The sequence below is a fragment of the Ranitomeya variabilis genome, chromosome 1 (genome assembly GCF_051348905.1).
Source record: "Ranitomeya variabilis isolate aRanVar5 chromosome 1, aRanVar5.hap1, whole genome shotgun sequence".
Lineage (NCBI taxonomy): Eukaryota > Metazoa > Chordata > Amphibia > Anura > Dendrobatidae > Ranitomeya > Ranitomeya variabilis.
The window spans coordinates 145,314,957-145,323,691 of NC_135232.1; the positions used below are offsets into that span (position 1 = coordinate 145,314,957).

At 43.8% G+C, this 8,735-nt stretch overlaps 1 long non-coding RNA gene across 1 annotated transcript in view; it reads right to left on the minus strand.

The window, feature by feature from the left end:
- Positions 1 to 7,105, minus strand: part of LOC143793786 (uncharacterized) — a 154,663-nt gene extending 147,558 nt beyond the window's left edge. Inside the window, exon 1 of the long non-coding RNA XR_013220261.1 lies at positions 6,909 to 7,105. This is a non-coding gene — a long non-coding RNA (uncharacterized LOC143793786). The remainder of the gene's footprint in view (positions 1 to 6,908) is intronic.
- Positions 7,106 to 8,735: the final 1,630 nt, after the last annotated feature.

An 8,735-nucleotide genomic window follows, 5' to 3' on the forward strand; every position in this document is an offset into this window, starting at 1 on the left:
TGGAACCAGAGTCCAGATAGGCTAATTCAACAAAACTTATGTTGCCACAGGAAATGGATACTGACAGAGTCAGCGGAGGAGGGGAATAGTCCTCGCCCATGGTAATCTCCCCAACAGATCCTAGGCTCAGGAGTTTCCAGGATTTTTAGGGCAAGAGTAGATTAAATGTTCAAGATTGTCGAAGTAGAAGCACCTTCCCTTGGCATGATGGACCTCCTGACAATGCTTGGCCAGCTTCACCCAGTCGATTTGTGTGGTCTCCGAGGAGGGTGTGGAAGCTAAGGTTTGCGGCATGATCGGCCTTTGAAAGGTATGAGCCAAGCTCACAGGTATTCTCTTGCGGGTGACCTCCTTGGAGCGCTCCTGAAACCTGATGTCAATCCAAGTTGCCAGGGACACCAGGTCATCCAGCAAGGTGGTTATATCTCGCCCGGCCAGCTCGTCTTTGATTTTCCCAGAAAGACCCTCCTAGAAGTCGGCGACCTGTACCTCATTGCTCCAGGCAAGCACAGAAGACAGGGTATGAAATTGGACGGCTTACTGACCCACTGTAAAATTTCCCTTGAGCGATCTGAGGAGGGAGGATACTTCAGAGGAAATGCGACCAGACTCATCAAATAGTTTGCAGAAGGCCTGAAGAAACAACTGGAGAGTGGAAACTAGAAGATCTCCTCTCTCCCATATGGGATTCAGCCACGCCAGAACTTGGTTAGTACTGTGGGACATGATGAAATCCACTTTGGCCCCATCTGAAGTGAAATTATGTACCAAGAATTCAAAATGCAGTGTGCATTGGTTGATGAACCCACTGCATAGAGTAGGGTCACCGTCTAAATGTGGTGGAGCCAACAGCCGGTCTCCGGGAACCAGGAACATAGCTGTTATACTGGTGAGTCACAACTGAGGTTGCCACAGCTTGGACAGGAGTGGATGTGGCTGCAGATGTTAGTGTGTCCAAGTGGGTGGTCACTGTCCATAGATATGAGAAGATTTTGTCCTGGTCTTTCTGGTGATAAACTTCCTGGTACAGAGCCAGTGGACTTCATGGCCTGAGCAAACTGTAAAGTCCATAGTAGTGAAACCACTGTGCCATGGCCTCAGGACAGCCTGGAGGTGCATGACTAGGCAAACACCTGATTGTTCGGTAAAGCCCCTGCTGTTGGGGTTAGACTTGGCTCCCGATAGATGCCAGGTGGTACTCCAGGGCATACCTCAGACACACAGCAGCTTACCCCCAAAGGGGCAGGAAGATGGACCGGCCAAGAGTGGATGGCCTTGGCAAGTATAGGCAGGCTTGGCAGGAATACTGAAAGACAAAACAGGTTCAGGCAGATACGGCTGGTATGCAGACTGTCAGGGAAGGTGCAGGCAGGTACAGCTGGTAAACAGACTGGCATGGCAACTGCAGGCAAGTATGATTTGTATACAAACTGGCACAGCAGTTGTACGCAGGTACGGCTGGTATGCAGACTGGCACGGCAGATGCAGACAGGTACAGCTGTATACAGACTGGCATGGAAGGTGCAGGCAGGTATGGCTGGTATACAGACTGGCACGGCAGTTACAGGCAGCTACGCTGATGTACAGACTGACAAGGTAGGTGCAGACAGGTACACAGGAAGGCACAAGCAGGAACGAGCAGAGCAAGCGGGTTCAGGCAGATAACGGTGGGTGCACATAAATGGGGGACCTGGTATCTAGCAAGCATGCAGACTAACTGACTAAACACAAAAAAAGACAGAAATATAATGATTGAATGCCCTACAGTAAATAAATAAACAGCAATAGTGCATGAAAATAATATAGGGTACACATGTTAATGCAAAAGACATTCCACCACTTCACGGTGACCCTAATTGGGACAGTCCTAACTCTTATATTGAAAACCTTACCATTTGTCAAGTGACATGCATGCGGATAAGGACTGAGATGGACTGGGCCCAGTCAGTGAACACATAGCCATGGGAAACCACATCAACATAATGCATACCTCAAGTAAAGTCAGGCCACACCTTTATGTGCACATGATGCAAACAGACTGAAAAAACCCCCAAAAGGAATAAACTGGGATATAAACTGGTGTGCATGCAGCATGTAAGTGCACGTTTTCACTGGCCACTGAACAGAAAAAAAACAAAGACAGAAACATAATTATTGAATACCCTGCAGTAAATAAATAAACCGCAATAGCGCATGAAAATAACATCGGGTACTTAGTTAACATGTTTTTTTATTTAAAAAAGTTGCAAAAGCTATTCCACCACTTTACGGTGACCAAGCAGGAATGAGCAGAGAAAGTTGATACAGGCGGGTACTAGCGGGAACTAGCAGGTAACGGTGGGTGCACACAGTCAGGGGACCTGGGAACTAGCAAGCATACAGACTAACTGACTAAACATGTTGCTGAGGCACCTCCCATCAGGTGGACATGCCTTAAATAATAAGTGTGTCTCAGCCATTGGCTGGAGATACTTTAGGATGGCTCATGCTTTAAGAAGGAGGGAGTGCGTGCCCTAAGCACAGTGCCCGGGGATCTGTGAGCCATATACAGACCCCGAGCAGCAGCAGGAGTAGCAGGAAGTGTGGCATGGGGGCTGTGGCTGTGAGTAAGTCGGCATCCCTGCCGGGTGAGGGAGTAAGCGTGCAGGGACACTGGCGCTACACTGTGCATGCTGAAGGAGAAACAGTTTGATTTATAGGTTTGTGAGAAAAGATTCACTACATATTTTTATTTTTTTCATTAAAGGGGTTGGCCACTTTACCTTTATTTTAACTAAAATGTAAGTATTACAGGTTCTTTGGCACTGGCTAGAGCCACCTTCCTCATAGCCTGCACTGCGGTCTTGTTTTAAAAATGGCTTCTGATGGAGGAGCCTGGGGCCAGATCTGTCCCTCAGCCTCCTGCAATTGAAAAACACTTCAAAAGGGAAAGATGCTTTTCTATTGGATGAGGCTGATGGACAGGTCTGGTCACACGCTCCTCCACTGGCAACCATTATATGAACATAAGAGCTTTGCAACCTGTAACGTAGGTGTCATTGAGAAGTGCAGAAAGAGAACCTAAAATACTTATATATTAGTCAGGTTTTTAAAATAAAGATATAGTGGCCAAACCCTTTAACACCCGTGCTCATTCTGGTCTTTTCAGTCAAATGGAAGATTCTAGTTTGTGATTGACAGAGGTCCTAGTATAAGTGTGCCCAGACACAGCATCAATCATTGATTACAAATTGATGCTAACTCAGAATTTAACTTCTAATTCAAGAATGAGCAGGAGTTTTAATGAACAAGTTATACTGATTTTTTCCCCACAAGCCTCTATATCAATCTATTCAGCTCCGCCTGTTCTATAATAGTTTGCAAACCCCTCAGATTACAAGCTCAATGTAACAAGTTCCCTTTAAACGTGAAATATAATACAACCTACAAATAATAAACATAAAATATAATATAACCTTCCCCGTGAACCTGTTTGAGGATAAGCGCCCTCTCCCCGATGTGTATGCTCTCGCTATCATGTTCTACATAGGTTTGAATTGTTGCTTGAGTTTCCAATGCTTTGTGCACATTCAGCATATATGCTAGGATTTGCCTGCTCAGTAGATGGTACCACATACTGTTATATACTGCACGTAAATGCAAATGCAAAGTCCCAATTCAGTTTAAAAAGTACAGCTTGCACAGAATGTGAATGGCTAAATGTCATTGGTTAGAAATGTTAAATTTTGTCAGATATGCTGTACACTGGTATCTGGAAAATTAGGTTGTGTTGTGTGAGATTGGAAAGTTTTAGGAGTTTATTTTTGCACTTGACTACATTTGCTGATATCCTTTGAGAGCAGTCTGAGTGCTTGAGTGCTTCGTATCAATTTTACAGCTCATTGCATTAAAGCATTGCCAGTTACACAGACACTTCTACCCTTTATTTGGTATCGGAATGATTTCATCATGTAGAGCCAAGTTAAACCAATGGCAATAATAGGTCTATAGGTTAAAATGAATCTTGCGGCATCATGTGCCCTTCATGAAAGTTATTGACTCTTGATCACATCTGCACATGCACAAATTTGAAAGGACTTTAATACAGAAGCAGAAAATTCATCCGTTGTAGGCTGGTTAGTGTAGAATGAGTGCAGAGATCAATTGTCAAATGTTGCTGTTTTTAATTTGTGACACCAATATATTTTGTAGGGTAGTACAGGGAATGTCATCATTCACATGAATGCTCGCTCTTAAAGAGGACCTGTCAGCAGGATATTTGACCACTGACTAAACGTATGAGTGTAAAGCTCCTTTAATGCTTATTACATTCAGACTTTTTTAATAGAATTTAATTGAGGCATTTTTAAGAAATCTATTTTTGAAGTTTTATTCTCAATTCCATCAAGATGAGCACTTCGGTCACTAGTCTGCTGTACTTTGCAGCCCACCACCAACCTCTGGCCATTAATTGACAGGTTACTCTTCTCTCAGTGACGTCTTCTGTGCAGAGGTGCTGCCATTGCCCAGGTTCATGTGATTAAGAGGGATGGCACCTGAGCAGTGAGCTTCTGATGATGCAGGGAGATCAAGGTATCGGTTCCCACAACATCAATACGCTAGGCACAGTCTTTGCCCGGATTTTTTGCATAGGGGAGACAGGTAATTGAGGGAAGAGTGACACTGACCTGTCAATCAGCGACCGGAGGCCAGCAGTGGGAGCCAAACTACAATAGAGCTGGTGGGAGAATATCACTTCAAAAATAAGTTTCTCAAAATTCTACTAGAAATGTATGACTATAATAAGCATTAAATAAACTTTACACTCCTGCTTTAAATTAGGGGTCAAATATCCTGCAGAAAGGTCCTCTTTAAGACCCACTTCACATGTCCATTTTTTCGGTCTGTATGTCATCCGTGTTTTAAGGATCACAAATACGGACACACGCACATCTATTGTATTCAATGGTGCGCACATTGCGGGTTTTTCCTACAGACACACAATCAGAGGGAAAAACCTGACAACATGTCCATTTTTCCCTCAGCACGGAGGAAATACATGCCGCACACTGATGACACATGGATAACATCCGTGGGACACGTACCCACATAGAAAAGCTGTACAGTTAGCGCTATTCCCAGACGCAGGGTGCTGACCAGAACTATCATCATCCTTGCCTGATTAGCAAGACCAGGAAATACTAATGACAGTTGTAGTCAGTACATTAAATAAATAAATTAAAAAAAACAGCGTGGGGCCCCTTCTATATTTTAAAACCAGCGCAGATAAAGCATATAGCTGCAGGCTTCTATTATCGGGCTGGGAACGCCCAGGACTTTTCTGTGTGTGTGTGTTTATTTTGACTATGGGTTAAGTAAAGGGGTGTCACAGCTGTCATCAAACCCATATATTACCCTGATTGCCACCACACCAGGGCATCAGGATGAGCCGGGTAAAGCACCAGAACTGGCGCATTTAATGTGATGTGCCAATTCTAAGGCAACTGAGGGCTACTATTTTTTGGCTGGGGAGGGGCCATTAAAGTCTTATTCCCATCTCCAAGATCCTATCTCAATATTTAGTAGGTGTAACAATAATAATATTAGCAAATATCTCCAGTTAGAAATGTAGTATAGCATTGCAGGACCTTAAAGGGAACCTATCACCCCGTTTTTTAAAAATTAGATAAAAATAGTGTGAAATAGGGGCAGAGCTGGGCTTTACATTAGTGCCTTTTTGGTGCCTTTACACCCCCGTTAGGCTGCCGAAATACCTTTGTGAAGTGGCCGTTTTGTCCTGTCACTCAAGTTGGTCAGGTCGGATGGGCGTGGTCACAGCGCTGTTTCTCCCCCAGATCAGGCTCATCATTACGTTGGTGGCGTAGTGGTGTGCGCATGTCCAAAGAGAAGATCCACTGCCCAGGAGATTCAAAACAGCGCGGTCTACGCTATTCGCCGTTTACCGGTGGGCGCGGCCATCTTTCCTGTGGCCGCGCGTGCGCAGATGGAGCGCTCTGCTGCCCGGGGCTTCAGGAAAATGGCCGCGGGATTCCGCGCGTGCGCAGATGGAGATCGCGGCGGCCATTTTCCTGAAGCCCCGGGCAGCAGAGCGCTCCATCTGCGCACGCGCGGCCACAGGAAAGATGGCCGCGCCCACCGGTAAACGGCGAATAGCGTAGACCGCGCTGTTTTGAATCTCCTGGGCAGTGGATCTTCTCTTTGGACATGCGCACACCACTACGCCACCAATGTAATGATGAGCCTGATCTGGGGGAGAAACAGCGCTGTGACCACGCCCATCCGACCTGACCAACTTGAGTGACAGGACAAAAGGCCACTTCACAAAGGTATTTCGGCAGCCTAACGGGGGTGTAAAGGCACCAAAAAGGCACTAATGTAAAGCCCAGCTCTGCCCCTATTTCACACTATTTTTATCTAATCTTTAAAAAACGGGGTGATAGGTTCCCTTTAAATATCCATCGTTAGCACAACTGATATAGTGACAGTTAGTTAGCTAGTTGCTAGTGGTTGTAACCATGCATACTTCCGCTTAGCCTCACTCTTCCCACTTGTCCTGTGGCAGTGGCAAATGGGCTGATAGAGTTGGGGTTGTTGTCTCCTTTGTATTGTCAGGTGACATCACGCCTAGTAATGTAATAGAGAGTCATCTATAAGATGCCCCCATTACTAACCACATAGCAATTATTGAAATAAACACACAGCTGAGTAAAGTCCTTTATTTGAAATAATGCAAAACACCCTGCTTTACACATTTTATAAAAAAACAGTTATAATCACTGCATGCCTGATCCATTGAAGCCCCTGTCACCTGTACAAAACAGAAAATAATAAACATAAATACTCACTGTACACCTAATCCACCAATGTCCATGTTCCCTGTAAAAAAAATAAATAACAGTATCACTCACCTGTCCGAAGAGCAGATTAGCCATAGTGTTTCACGCCATAATCCATCTCTGTGGTATATGGTTTACAATCTGGATGGTGGAATGATGTGACCATCCGGGCTGTAAAAAATGGGAGAATGAGTTGCTGCGAGCACAGACAGTGATGAGAGGTGATGTCATAGAAGTGACCTCTGGTCAATGAAGCTGTGTTCCTACACTTCACTGTGCGCGGCCTGATGAACTTTGGCATCCTCATTGGGCCATTCACAGTGACGTGTGGGAATGCAGCTTCAATGGCCAGCAGTGACCTCTATGATGTCACCACTCATCACTGTGGCTGCGCTCGCAGCACCTCATTCTCCCATGGTTTACAGCCTGGATGATCGCATTATGCCACCGTCCAGGTCGTAAATCACATATCGCAGAGATGGATTACAGCATGGGACACTATGGATTATCTACACTTTGGTCAGATGAAGGATATGGTTGTTTATTATTTTTATTTTATTACAGGGGACATGGGCATTGGTGGATTAGGCGTTATGTGAGTATTTTTGTTGTTTATTATTTTATGTTTTTTACAGGGGACAAAGGCTTCAATGGAATAGACGTAAGGTGAGTATAACTGTGTTTTTTATTTTTTAATAAATGTGTAAAACAGGGTGTTTTGTATTATTTCAACTGACAAATGACTTTATTCGGGCTTTGTGCTTATTTCAATACTTACTATGGGGTAAGTAATGGGAGCATCTTACAGATGCCTCTCCATTACTAACTCCTGGGCTTGATGTCACCTGACAATACAAAAGTGGCATCAACCCCAACCCTATTACACCACTTGCTACCATCACAGGGCATGTGGTAAGAGTGAGACTAAACTCCAGATTTGACACATCGTATGGATGCATCATTTCTGGGAGGCTTAGGGCTGAGGGGGGCAATATTTCTGACCCCTTTCCAGGCAATTAATATCCATTCACAGCTGTCTGTTTAGCCTTTGCTGTTTTGAATTTATAAGGGGACCCTACATAATTTTGCTTCTGGGGTCCATAAATTCACCAGGAAAGGATAAGCAAACAGCTGTGAGCTGTTAATAATAGCCTGGGAACCTTATGGGGTATTGTCCCAGATTATTAACATCAGCCCTCAGCCATAAGCTTTCACTGGTTATGAAAATTGCAAGGGAGCCCAGGCAGTTTTTTTTATTACCCTGCCAAGTTTTTGTGTAATGATAATCTCATGCTAATAAAATACAAGTTCTATTGACACAGCAAAACACAGCCCGATAAGTGACACATCACAGTAATCAGTGTCTCTGCTCCTACATTGTGCTGCTCTCAGATTACAAAGCAAAAACCTGGTGACAGATTCCTTTTAAAATGAATACAAGTTGTTATAAAATGTTTTTTATAAGAGTCCATCTTATATAGTAATAGCTATGTGAGCGAACAAAGTGAGAGTACTGAAGTTCCTTTATCTGTTTAAGAAATCTATACTTTTCTGTTCATTTGACCTTTAGAGAAAACTCAGCACTATTATTTGTCATAGGTAGCCATAATTCCCCTGCCAAGTAGAGAGCGGTTTGACCTTATCTGAATATTCTCCAAATATAAGATAAAGGAAAGAACAAGCTATGGATAATTATTTTATGAATACAAGCCATTTGGAGGCCGACAGTTGTGATTTAAATTAGATTCATGTCACTAACATTACATATTTAAGAAGCAATGCAGCACATATCATTTGTGAGCAGTTTCATTATTCACTAAGTAGTGAACTTTAAAAGACCTCTCCTGGTTCATGTTTATCTACATGAAGAAATACAGTAGATGAATTATTCACTTCTCC